Genomic DNA, 12,149 nt, shown 5'->3' on the forward strand with positions numbered 1-12,149 from the left:
ACGTGGAACCGTGTATAGGAAATAATAAATGGCACATGTCAAGCACAAAAGGATTTAATTCTCTTCTTACTCCTTTCAAGGGTGCTGGGGCTCAGGCCTCCTCTGATAGCTAAATGGAGGAGTAGAATCCTAAGAACTAGGAGCCTGAATCAGGGAGCCCTCACTGAATCTGGAGAAAGAGGCTGAGCCAAAAATTCTACAGGAACGCTGGGGTTCACATTCATGGGAAGAAACTCAGGAAGGGACACGGGATCAAGGTTCAGAAACAGGGAGATGAGAGAAAAGTTTGAGCAGATGAGGATCAAATTGGGGAAGGGGAGAAGTGTCCCGAGGGTGTCAGAGGGTGCTGGGCTGTCAGAGGAGGTTTGGGGCTGGCTTTTGGGGGTGGCTGGGCTGGCCAAGTAAGGGGCCAAACTGGGGCAGGCACTGGACCTTTCCAAGTCCCCTGGGCAGGGCAGGGCATGCCTTCACTCACCCAGCGGAATGTCTGAACCTCTTCAGAGGAGTTCTTGATTGGGAGACAGGAGCCCCAAATCCATCTGCCAGCTCCTATACTTTCGTTAGCACCAAATGTTGGAGTTGGTTCTGAGGCTGGTGCGGGTTCAGTATTTCCTGCACCACATGTCACACTTGCTCCTCCCAGCTTTTCCAGGCTGGTTGTAGGGGTGTAGAGGGTAGTCTGAGAGTGGTAGAGAGTAGTTGAGGATGAGGCAAATCCACGTGAATGGAGAGTAATGCCTCAGCTCTGTAAGAACTGGCATTTCCACTGTCATCAGGGCTGGGTGGCATGTACATGTCAGGAATCACAGTACTTTTCATTACTCGGAGAGCCACTTACAGGTAGGCAGAGCCCTGTGGTCAGCAGAATAATGGCTTCCCAAAGATGTCCATGCTCTGTGAATATGTTATGTTACATAGTAAGGGGGAATTAAGGTTGCAAATGGAATTAAGGCTGCTAATCGGATGACCTTAAAATAAGGAAATTACACTGGATTATCTGAGTGGGCTCCGTGGGATCGCAAGGGTCCTTTAAACGCAGAAGACGTAGCCAGAAAAGTCAGTCAGTGAGAGATTTGAAGATGCAATGCTGCTGGCTTTGAAGATGACAGAAGTGGCCATGAGCCCAGGAATGCAGACACTGGTCTCTAGAAGTTGGTAAAGGCAAGGAAATGCATTCCCCTCTAGGGTCTCCAGAGGGAACGCAGCCCTACTGATGCCTCAATTTTAACTCAGGGAGACCCGTTTCCGACTTCTGATCTCCAGAACTGTGAGATAATACATTTGTGATGTTTTAAGCCATTACATCTGTGGTCTTTGTTACAGCAGCAATGGGAAACTCATCTCTGCCCCCTCAGGATGAGTTGCATAGCTCCTCAGCATGCTGCATGTGGAGATTTCTGAGCTCTCAGAACCCAGCAGTTCTCAACTAGGAGTGGATGTCAGAATCGCCTTGTAAGTTTTCTTTATTTGTTTGTTAATTTAATTATTATGGAATATTTCAGTAACAAAAATATGACAAAACTATAATGAATACCAACAAATGTTTATCACTTAAGAAACAAAAAATGCCAATTCAGCATTCCTATGACTGTCTCCGAAATTGAAAAAATTGTGCAGTAATTACCAAGATGCCCACCATAAGATTCTATAATTCACATTTTACTATTTGTTTTAGCACAGATCTATCCATTTCTCCACCCATCTATTCATCCATCAACTCATCTTATTTTTTATGCATTTCAAAGTAAGTCACAAACATCAGTATATTTCACCATACATATCACGTGTTTGTTTATTGGTTTTTATTTTTTTAGGTCAAATTTATACAGAGTGAAATGTACAGATATTATATATACACTTTGATGAGCTTGACAAACGCATGCACCCGTATAACCCAACCCTCTATGGAGATAGGGAGCATCACCCCATGCTCTTTTCCAGTTAGTCCCTCCCCACCTCGCCAGAGGCAACCTCTATTCTGATTTTTTCACCCTAGATTTACCTGTTCCTGAACTTCACATAAATGGAGTCAAATAGTATGACTTTTGTGTGGGGTTTCCTTTACTTAAGATAATGTTTGGGGGATTTGTTTATGTTGTTACATGTATCAGTATTTGTCCCTCTTTATTGCTGAGAAGTAGTCCATTGTATGAAATGCAAGTTTTTTTGTTTTTTGGGTGAGGAAGATTCTCCCTGAGCTAACATCCGTTGCTAATCCTCTTTTTTTGCTTGAGGAAGATTAGCCCTGAGCTAAGATTTGGACCAGTCTTCCTCTATTTTGTAGGTGGGATGCCTCCACAGCATGGCTGATGAGTGGAGTAGGTCCACACTCTGGTCGAACCCGAGAACCTGCACTCCACTTTGGAACTTTAACCACTGGGCCACTGGGCAGGCCCTAAATACCAGTTTTATTTAGCCATTCTCCTGTTGATGGACACCAGAACTATTTCCAGTTTTTGGCCATTAAAAACAAGGCTTCCATCAACGTTTTTGCACAACTTTTTGTGTGTGTGGTCACATGTTTTCATTTCTTTTGGGTAAATTCAGAGGAATAGATTTGCTGGGTCATAAGGTAAGGTATGCGTTTAATTTTATGAGAAACTGTCACACATTTTCCAAAAGTTGTGCCAATTTAAACTCCCACCAAAAACGTAGGAGAGCTGTGGTTAGTCTGCACCCTAGTCAACATTTCGTGATTCAGTCTTGAATTTTAGCCATTTTGGTGGGAGTCTAGAAGTATTTCGTTGTGATTTTAGCTTGCATTTCTCTGATGACTGAATGATGGAGAGCATGTTGGCCACTCATATATCTTCCTTTGTGTAGTGTCTTTTCAAATTCCTTCTCCATTTTAAAAATTGGATTGTTTTTATTATTCCATTTTAAGAATTCTTTTTATATCGTGGATACTTCTCCTTTGTCAGATATATATTTCGAGAATACTCTCACTCATTCTGTGCCTCATCTATTCATTTTCTTAACGGTTTTTTTTGATAAGAAAAAGGTTTAAATTTTGATAAGTCTAACATTAATTTTGTTCTTCTTTTGTGATTATTGCTTTCTGTGTCCTAAGAAACCTTTGCCTATATCTGAGTGATGAAGATATTCTCCTATGTTTTCTCCTAAAAGCTTTATAGTTTTAGCTTTTATAGCTAGATCCAGGTTCCATCTTTTTTTAAAATTATTTTATTATCTTATTTTTTTATCGTGGCAACATTGGTTTATAATATTATACAAATTTCAGGTGTACCTCATTATATATTTCGTTTTCTGTGTAGATTACATCATGTTCACCACCCAACGACTGGTTACAATCCATCACCACACACATGTGCCTAATCACCTCTTTCTCCTTCCTCCCTCCCCACTACCCCGCTGGTAACCACCAACCAGGATCCATCTTCAAGTAATGTCTGTGCATGGTGTGAGGTAAGGGGTCGAGGGTTTTTTTTTAACCTCCGTATGGATATCCAGTTTTCCAACAACATTTGTTGGACACATTTCCCTCTCCCCACTGAATTGCTTTTATGTCTTTGTTGAAAATCAAGTGACTGTATAAGTATCTATTTCTGGTGGAACCTCTGTTTTTTAAAATCTCCTCAGGAAATTCTGAATTACATCCTTAGGGTGCAAACCCTTGAGGTCCTGACCATTTGCTGGTAGGGTGCCTGGTGATTTAGGAGGTTGAAGGAATGGAAGCCATGGCAGATGTCTGTCAGTGTATTTCGGACATGGGAATGCAGTAAACTGTACGCCAATTTTGCAGAATTGTGGTGGGTGGTGCAGCTGTGTTTCCTGGCGGGCAGGGAACAGCAGAGAGAATTCTCTAGAGCTTGATTGATGTATTCTACCAGGAATCCACTGGAAAGGTCCAGGATGGAGGGTAAAGTGTGCCAGTTTAGTCAGGGTACCCACTTCCCACCATGATGATGTGGTGGCCACGGGCATCAAGGAGGCCTGGAGAGGGTATATTAACCCTTAGGACCATTGCTATCTATTCTCAGCCAGAGTAACAGTGACTGAAGAGCTGATGGATTTAGGTACAGTTTCCAGACCACAGGGTCACCAAAAGTCCCCTTGGGCCATGTTCAAGATTTTGAATGATCATCAGTGACGTGCTGAGTAGCATCCTGTTCGATCTCAGCACTGCTGTGCGGGGTCCTGCTGCCAGGGCACTGGTGGCTGTTCAGGTGGAAGAGGATCTTGTGCATTATCTCCCTTTGGGTGAACTTGGGTTTCAGCCAACCAGACGATGGTCTTGCAGAATTGTTTAGACAAGCAGCAATAAAGTTGGCGTGGCTGCAAAGTTCTCAGACCACGGGACTTTGCAGGTGGGGCTTCCCCCCCATCCCCAGCTATTGTGGCAGGATATCTGCTGAACAGTTTTGGCTGCCCAGCTGGTAAATGTGAAAATCCAACTCTTTGAAGACTGTGATGAGGTGTGCACTGAGCCGAGTGTGCTCTGGGGACTGCTGGCTGTCAGGTGATGGGGAGCTCCCCTCTTGAAGGCCACCTAGCTCACTAGCAATTCTGTCTTCCCCACAAGGTCACAGGTGTTAGCCATTGCAGGTTTCTTCACATGGGTCTTGCAGAGGAGGAAGTGGCTTAGGTTAGGGACTTCTGGAAGAGTTGGCTTTGAGGATGTAAGGCCAGGCTGATTTGGAGGAGGCCAAGAACAAGTTAAAAGCAAAGAGTAACCCCTGAAACAAAACACACAGTGAGGCTGGTCCGGGAGGAATCACAGCTCTTTTCTGAGGTCACTTGGGGCAAACAGGGTGGGAAAGGAAGAGATGGACCACCCAGATTCTTGAGCCCCAAGAAACCCTAGATTCTAGAATTCCCTGGAGGAGGATGTCCCCAACCGGGAGCCCAGACCCTTTTCCCTGCATCTTGAGGATACACACTGCCAAGAATGAATGTATCCAGGACCATTAGTTCTGCTCACAAAACTACACTTTTCAGGATTGGCCTGGAGGTGGCGCCCCTGCTGTTGGTCTGGAACCACGGGACCAAGACTCAGGAGGGTCTGGCAAATGGATGAGGATGTCATCCAGCGGAAGAGGATGCCCAGAAGGCCAGGCTGGACCCTTTTATCAGCCGCTGGAAGAAAGCAGAGATATTGCCCAAACCTAAGAGCACTGCTATGTCTTCCACATGCTCAAGACTTATCTTGAAATCTGTTTTTGACTCCTGTTTCCTGAGATCCAGAGTGATCTGGGTTTTAAATACAACACCCTGGTTTCTTCATAAAACATTTCAAATCTAGCCTTACGACGAATCCTTCCATGGCATAGCTTAAAAATCCTTCTGAAAAAAATGCGCTGAGTGTTTATAGGGCAAAGATACATCTGACATCTTTAAGAAAAGGATTGCAAGCAGGGATAGATTGAGGAGCCGTCAATACTTTCATCGCCTGGCCAGCCCCTCCTTGATTATGTTGAGTCCAGGGTCCCCTAGTGGAGGGGTCAGGAAAGAGGCGGAGCTGCAGGCGTTCTGAGGCTCCTTGCCAGATTCCGGATTCAGTTCATTCATTCCTGGGCCACTACTGGCCCAGGGGTTCGATCTATGCAAACAGGCTGAGGCATGTCTGCAAGATTGCCTTTCGTTCCTGGCTTCTGTGAGCCGGGTCAAGTTTTCTGAACATGACAGAAGGTGGAGACTCAGCAAAGCAAGGTGCAGTCCTGGGTGGTGGCTGCTTGAAGATTATAGCAGCCCTGGCTGGGGCAGAGCCTATGAAATTAGGTCCAGCCTCGCCATGGCTGCCCTTGAGGGCAATCCACTGCGTGGGTGTTTGTGTGTGTGTGTGTGTGCGTGCGCGTGCGTGCATGCATGTGTGTTGCCAGGGCAGGGCAAAGCAGATCCTTTCCTTCCCGTCTCAATCTACGGATACACTATCCCAACCAAAGTGTGGGAAGCTTTCCCCCGCAGCCTCTTGTTTATTTTATGCCTTCAGCATCAGCTGGCAAATGAGTCCCATGTTTCATTTACCACCTTCCCTTACCCTAAAGAAAGGTCATTCGTTTTATGCTCGAGCTGACATATGTACACTTTTGAGTAAAGCAAATAAATGTTTAATAAAATTCTAAATCTCCCAAGACGTTGCCTTGATAGCTTCCTGGCTGAGAAAGCAGCATTGGTGAGGGCAAGAAGATAATGAAATGACTGAAATTACTCAGGGTAGCTTTAGTGCATGAGGAAATAAAAATATTCTGTCCCTATATTGCTCAGTGAAAATGACCCGTTAGGAAGACTCAATGGGGCTTTGAAAAACCTGTAGTTGCTTCACTTCCTATTTGCCAGGGCTGTTCAGGGAACATTGAGGGCCAAAAGAAGTAACTTGAGTATGATGGAAGCCCAGTTGAGAAAAAAGATTATGTGTAACTTCCCCCTGGAAAGGAAATTCGTTTTCTACCACCAGGCCAGCAGGGGCTGCGAATTCTTAGACAGGATGTCTGTGATGGTGAGGATTTGTTCAGGGAACTCTACTGTAAATCGGGTAACTGTATTGTCCTGACAAGCTAAGAAAAATGACATCAGGTGTGGCTGAAGGCTGGCAGCTGGCTGCTTCTAAGATGGGTGTTCCCAGTGGCTTTAGAGGACTCAGGAATGAAGGAATACAAATTACCATGAATATTTGAAAGCATAAAGACTTTATTTTCAGGCAGAGCAATACTAGCTTGAAACGTGTCTCTTCCCAGTTTGTTTTATTCTTGTCGTTTGGGTTATTATTATTATTTTAATCCTTTCATTCTCTTCACTCAGAATGAGGTAAGTAATTGATTTCCTTATCAAGATGCTGGGCGACACATTTTTCACGGCTTTCAGGACGCACAGCAAATCTAATAACACCATTGTCTGGCAGACGCAGCTTTCAGCTGCAATCATTTTTATCACCAGGTAAGCCTGCTGACATATGTTTTTCAAATTTTATTCATAGATGTTGTCTTTTACTGGTCAAGGAAATAACATTCTTTACTTTGTGATTGCGTTATCTAAAAATAAAAAGGGATTTTTAACAATGATCAAAATAAAGCTTACTAGATCATTTTGAATGGTAATAAATTGGTTCCTGAAGATTTGATTAAAGAGAAAACTAGGTCAATTTAAGCAGAGTCCAAATGAGGCAGAAAGAAAGTCCATAGAGAGAAAAAAAAGGAAGTTTTGGAACCATAGACACAGTGAAAGAAAAAATTTTAAAAGTATAAAACCACAAAGAAAAGCAAATCAACAAATCACCTTGCCTATTTTCTCTGGAGATGTATAATATATATATAAATATATATATGTATGTATATATTAATGTAAGTGTCAGAAAATGGACTAGAAACCTTGCTAACTGATAATAATAGCATTAGTTGAGAGTAACTGTTGCTGAAATGGTGAGGGAAACTGATTAAAGAAGACAAGGCATATCTATAATTTTTTTCTGATTCCTTGTACCATTTATTTATTTTTTACTAATTTTTATTGAAATACAATTCACATACATAAAAATTCACCCTTTTAAATAAGTGTACAATTTAGTGGGTTTTAGTATAGTCAGAACGTTGTGCAACCACCATCACTATCTAATTCCAGAACATTTTTATCAGCCCCACAAAAGCCCTGTAACATTGGCGGTCACTCCCCATTCTCCGCTCTCCTGCCTTCTGGCAAACACTAGTCTACTTTCTGTCCCTATGAATTTGCCCATTCTGGACATTTCATATCAATGAAATCATACAATATGTGGCCTTTTGTGTCTGCCTTCATACACTAAGCATGATTTTTTTAATTGTAGAAAAATATACATACATAAAATCCACTTCCCACTTTAACCATTTTAAAGTGTTTAATTCAGCAGCATTGAGTACATTCGCAACATCGCAACCATCGCCACCTCCATCACCAGAACTTTTTCATCCTCCCAAACTGAAACTCTGTCCCTATTAAACATTAACTCCCTGTCCCCTCCTCACCCCTGCCCCTGGCATCCACTGTTCTACTTTCTGTCTCTACGAATTTGACTATTCTAAAGACCTCGTATAGGTGGAATCATACAATACTTATCCTTTTGTGTTTGGCTTATTTCACTTGGCTAATGTCTTCAAGCTTCATCCATGTTGTAGCATATGTCATAATTTCCTTCCTTTTAAAGACTGAATAATATTCTGTTGTGTGGATGTACCACATTTTGGTTATCCATTCATCAGTTGATGGGCATTGGATGGTTTTCACTTTTTGGCAATTATGAATAATGCTACTGAGAAAATCCATGTACGAGTTTTTACGTGAACAGATGTTTTCACTTCTCTTGGCTATAACCTAGGAGCAGAATTGCTGGGTCATCTGGTAACTCATGTTTAACCTTTTGAGGAACTGCCAAGGGTTTTCCACAGTGTTGCACCATTTTATATTCTCACCAACAGGGTATAAGGGCTCAAATTTCCCCACATTCAACCAACACTTGTTATTATTTTTTTTTTTATTACAGCCATCCTAATAGATGTGAAATGACATCTCATTGTGGCTTAGATTTGAATTTTATGTTTTAATTTTTTAAATCAGGAGAATATACACATTCTTTTCCTGTATAATTAATAAAATAATTATTTTACAAAAGAAGTGCACATACTTGGATGTAAAAAACAAAACACACAAGGTTCTATCACGACAAATAGGGGATTATTCATCTAGCTAACAGAGCTAAAGGGTAGGTGAGAGACGGGCTCCGGCTGGAGTAAATGGACAGTGTTCTTCCTAGGGGCATGATGGGATGGTAGAGATTTAATTTCCGCAGACTTAAAAGACAACCATTAAAAGACAAAATTTTTGAGAGCTTCCCATGTTACCAGGCTCTGTGTTAAATGTTTTATGTGTATTTTTTCATTTAATCCTTAAAACAATCCTATGCAATAAGTACTATTTTCATTTTCATTTTACAACTGAGAAAACCACAGCTCAGAGAGGTAAAAAATTATGCAAATTCTGCTTTTATGCGGTGGCTCCAGGACTGAATCCATACCTGATTCCTGAGTGTTAACATTGGACTATTTCATGTTACATTCCACACACTTCTCAGTGTTCTCCTACTAATAAAATAATGAATAATAATAAAATCATCATTATTATTATTACCACTAACCTTTAGGAAGTGTTTGCTGAGTTTCAGACACTGTGCTGGACTCCTTATGTGCATTACTTTATTTAATACTCATAACAACCCTATGAGGTGGAATCACTCCCATTTTACACATGAGAAAATAGAAGTCAAGAAACCTGCCCAGGATCACAGGGTTGCCCCAACACACTTAGTCTTCTTCTTGTTTCCCAAACATGCTGAGTCTACTCTATCCAGAATGTTCTTCCCCAGATCCTCACATAGATGGCTTCTTTAATGTTAACATTTGACTGGAATGTCACCTCCTCACAGAAGCCTTCCCTCTCCATCCTGCCCAAAGTAGCACTGTATGTGCTACCAGCATATAGTAGGTGGTCAATAAATAGTTATTGAGTGAGAAAGCAAAGGCGTCTCACGGACATTCTCACTCCCTAAGTTTGCTTCCCCCATTCCCACAGTCCAGAATAGCTTGACTGCCTGGCTCAAGTCCCCATCCCACTGATGATGCCACCTTCTCCGAGCACATACAAGACTGTCAGCTCTCACTCATCAAGTAGCCCCAGTCCCTTCAATCCTGAAATAATTCTCCCCTTCATGCTCAAGCTCAGGTTGATTTCTCCTTTTGCACATTCAACAACAAATCTCTCTTGAGTCTCTACTCCATCATTTTAGGTATGTTGGAAAGAGATGAATAAGATGCAGTTCTACCCTTAAGGGCTCTCCCCACTTGCAGATGGAACAGATGTGTAAACAAGCAAACACAACACAGTGGGAGAATTGCAAACAAGAGACACGTGATCACTTGGACAACATGTATAGTCAAAAATAAAGAGATGCACGTGCAAGGCTCAAGGGAGGCTCAGCACAGCAAACTCAGGCAAGAGACAATGCAGCCCTGAAGTAATCAAAACGCACCATCAACACATTTTAAAAGACGTATAGTGGGGCTGTTTTCAAATCCTGCCTCCATCGTACACTAGCTAGATGACCTTGGGCAAATTACGTGACCTCTGGGCTCCAGTTTCCACCTGGGAAAATAATACCTACTCCAGGGGGTGCTGTGAAGATTAAATGAGACAACATCTCATAATGTATATGCTTAATCAATGATACTTTTAAATTACTATTGAAAACGATTTTAAACACAGAAAAAAATCCTTTTAGCACAAAGATGTTCATGAAGTGTTATTTATAATGGGAAAAAATTTGAAACAAACTCAAAATCCTCTTGATGGAATATTACGCAGCCATTAAATTGTGAGTGTGTATTGCAGAGTCACAGATAGAAAAGCACTAGACAAAATTGTGTATGTGGTATCATCTTGGCGACGTAAATACATCCCAAAAGTCCCTGGGCCTCTCCAGCCTGAGGGTTAAATAAGACCAGGTTCACCTTGTACCCAAATTTTTCTGCCTCATTGCCCCCACCTGCTCCTGCAGACCTCTGTAAAGGCCCTAGGGCCCCTAGGGAGTAGTTAGAGCTTGTCTGCTTCCACCCCCGCCGCCCCAGTATTCATAAAATATCTGTATTTGACAGACACAACCACTCTTTTTCCAGGCCCCTGCCCTTGCCAATACTTCATAAGGGACACCTCCCTATTTCTTTACTCAGCTGGAGCCAGGCTGTGTTCCTCCCAAAGTGAGGACTGATGGATTGCACAGAGGACTGGGCGAGTAGAATATTTGTGTTCGAATTCAGGGGACTTCTATCCCTGGTACCAGGGAAGTGAAAAAACTAATCGAAAGGTTGCTTGAGAAATAAGTGATCAGAGCACAGGTCTGGACAAGAGATGCTAGTTTAGGAAACAGGGGCTCATTGGATGGCAACTGAAGTCATGGGAGTGGGCTAGAGGGTCGAGGAGATGTGTAAGTAGGACAGAAGCCTGAGGATAATGACATTTGAGCCAACAGGTAGAGGGAAATGAGTCCACAAAAGAAACTGAGGGGAGTGGCCAAAGAGATTGGAGGAAAACTAGGATTTGAGTTTGCAGGTTTGGGGGCACCATTTCCTCAACCAGTCCTTGGTTTCCGTTTGGCTATTCCTTACCCCAAAGCCAGTATTGATACCAACTCATTGTTCTCTTTGCCATCAAATAGACTGCGCTTGCTCTTCTTCCAGCTCCTGAAATGTAAGTGATTCCCCAAGGTCTATATGAGGTCCTGTTTCTCTGCACTCTCATCCATAGTAGTTTAATTTATCCACATGGCCACCATTTTCATCTCAATGAGGCTGGTTCCCAAATTATACCTCCAGTTTTTATCCTTCCAGAGCTTCCGTCCACATTTCAAATGGTCTCCTGGACATTTCCACCTCATTTTCCCATCAATAAACCAAATTCAGCCTACCTAAATATGAAACACAGCAGGATCGTAATCATAGACATTAGCATTGGAAGGAACCATAGAGATGATTTAATCCAGACCTGCCCAGCCAGGGAACTATGACACACACTAGTGCACAGTGAATGAAATATGAGTGTTTAGAGATGTTCATCCTCCCAGCCCTCAGAGTGGCTGGAGCCTCTGGACCAGTCATCTCTGTTCACTATGGCCGCATCCTCTGATGGCCGTAGAGAGTGGGGTCTGATAGTGAGCAAGAGGCCACCACTGGCAGTCAGATGCAGGGCACATCATTACCTGCATAGAGATGCTGGAGGAGTTTGTGTCCCAGGTGCCTAAGGAGTATGAGAAGCAATCCAGAGGGCAAGGAGGTGCCAGTGAGCGAGTGGGTGAGTGTGCGCGGAGAGGGTTCTGGTGCAGTCAGCTCAGAAACTCTATCTTCACATACTTTTATATTGGATAATTTTGTCTATTTGTGGCCAACATGCCATCAATGATATCCAAACTGAGGCGACTGTTGTAATAATGCCTATATGGTCCCTAAATTAGAGCTTCATCATTATTTTGAAATACTAGCTGTGAAAAAGTTTGATTGGATCTCAAATCCACAAGAAATTTTATAAGCACATTTGTCAATGAAAGAAAAGGAAGAGCTTCAAATATAACAAATATAATTTCTACTGATGTAAATGTTTGAATGGTTATAAAGATC

This window comes from Equus przewalskii, chromosome 10, assembly GCF_037783145.1.
Source record: "Equus przewalskii isolate Varuska chromosome 10, EquPr2, whole genome shotgun sequence".
Lineage (NCBI taxonomy): Eukaryota > Metazoa > Chordata > Mammalia > Perissodactyla > Equidae > Equus > Equus przewalskii.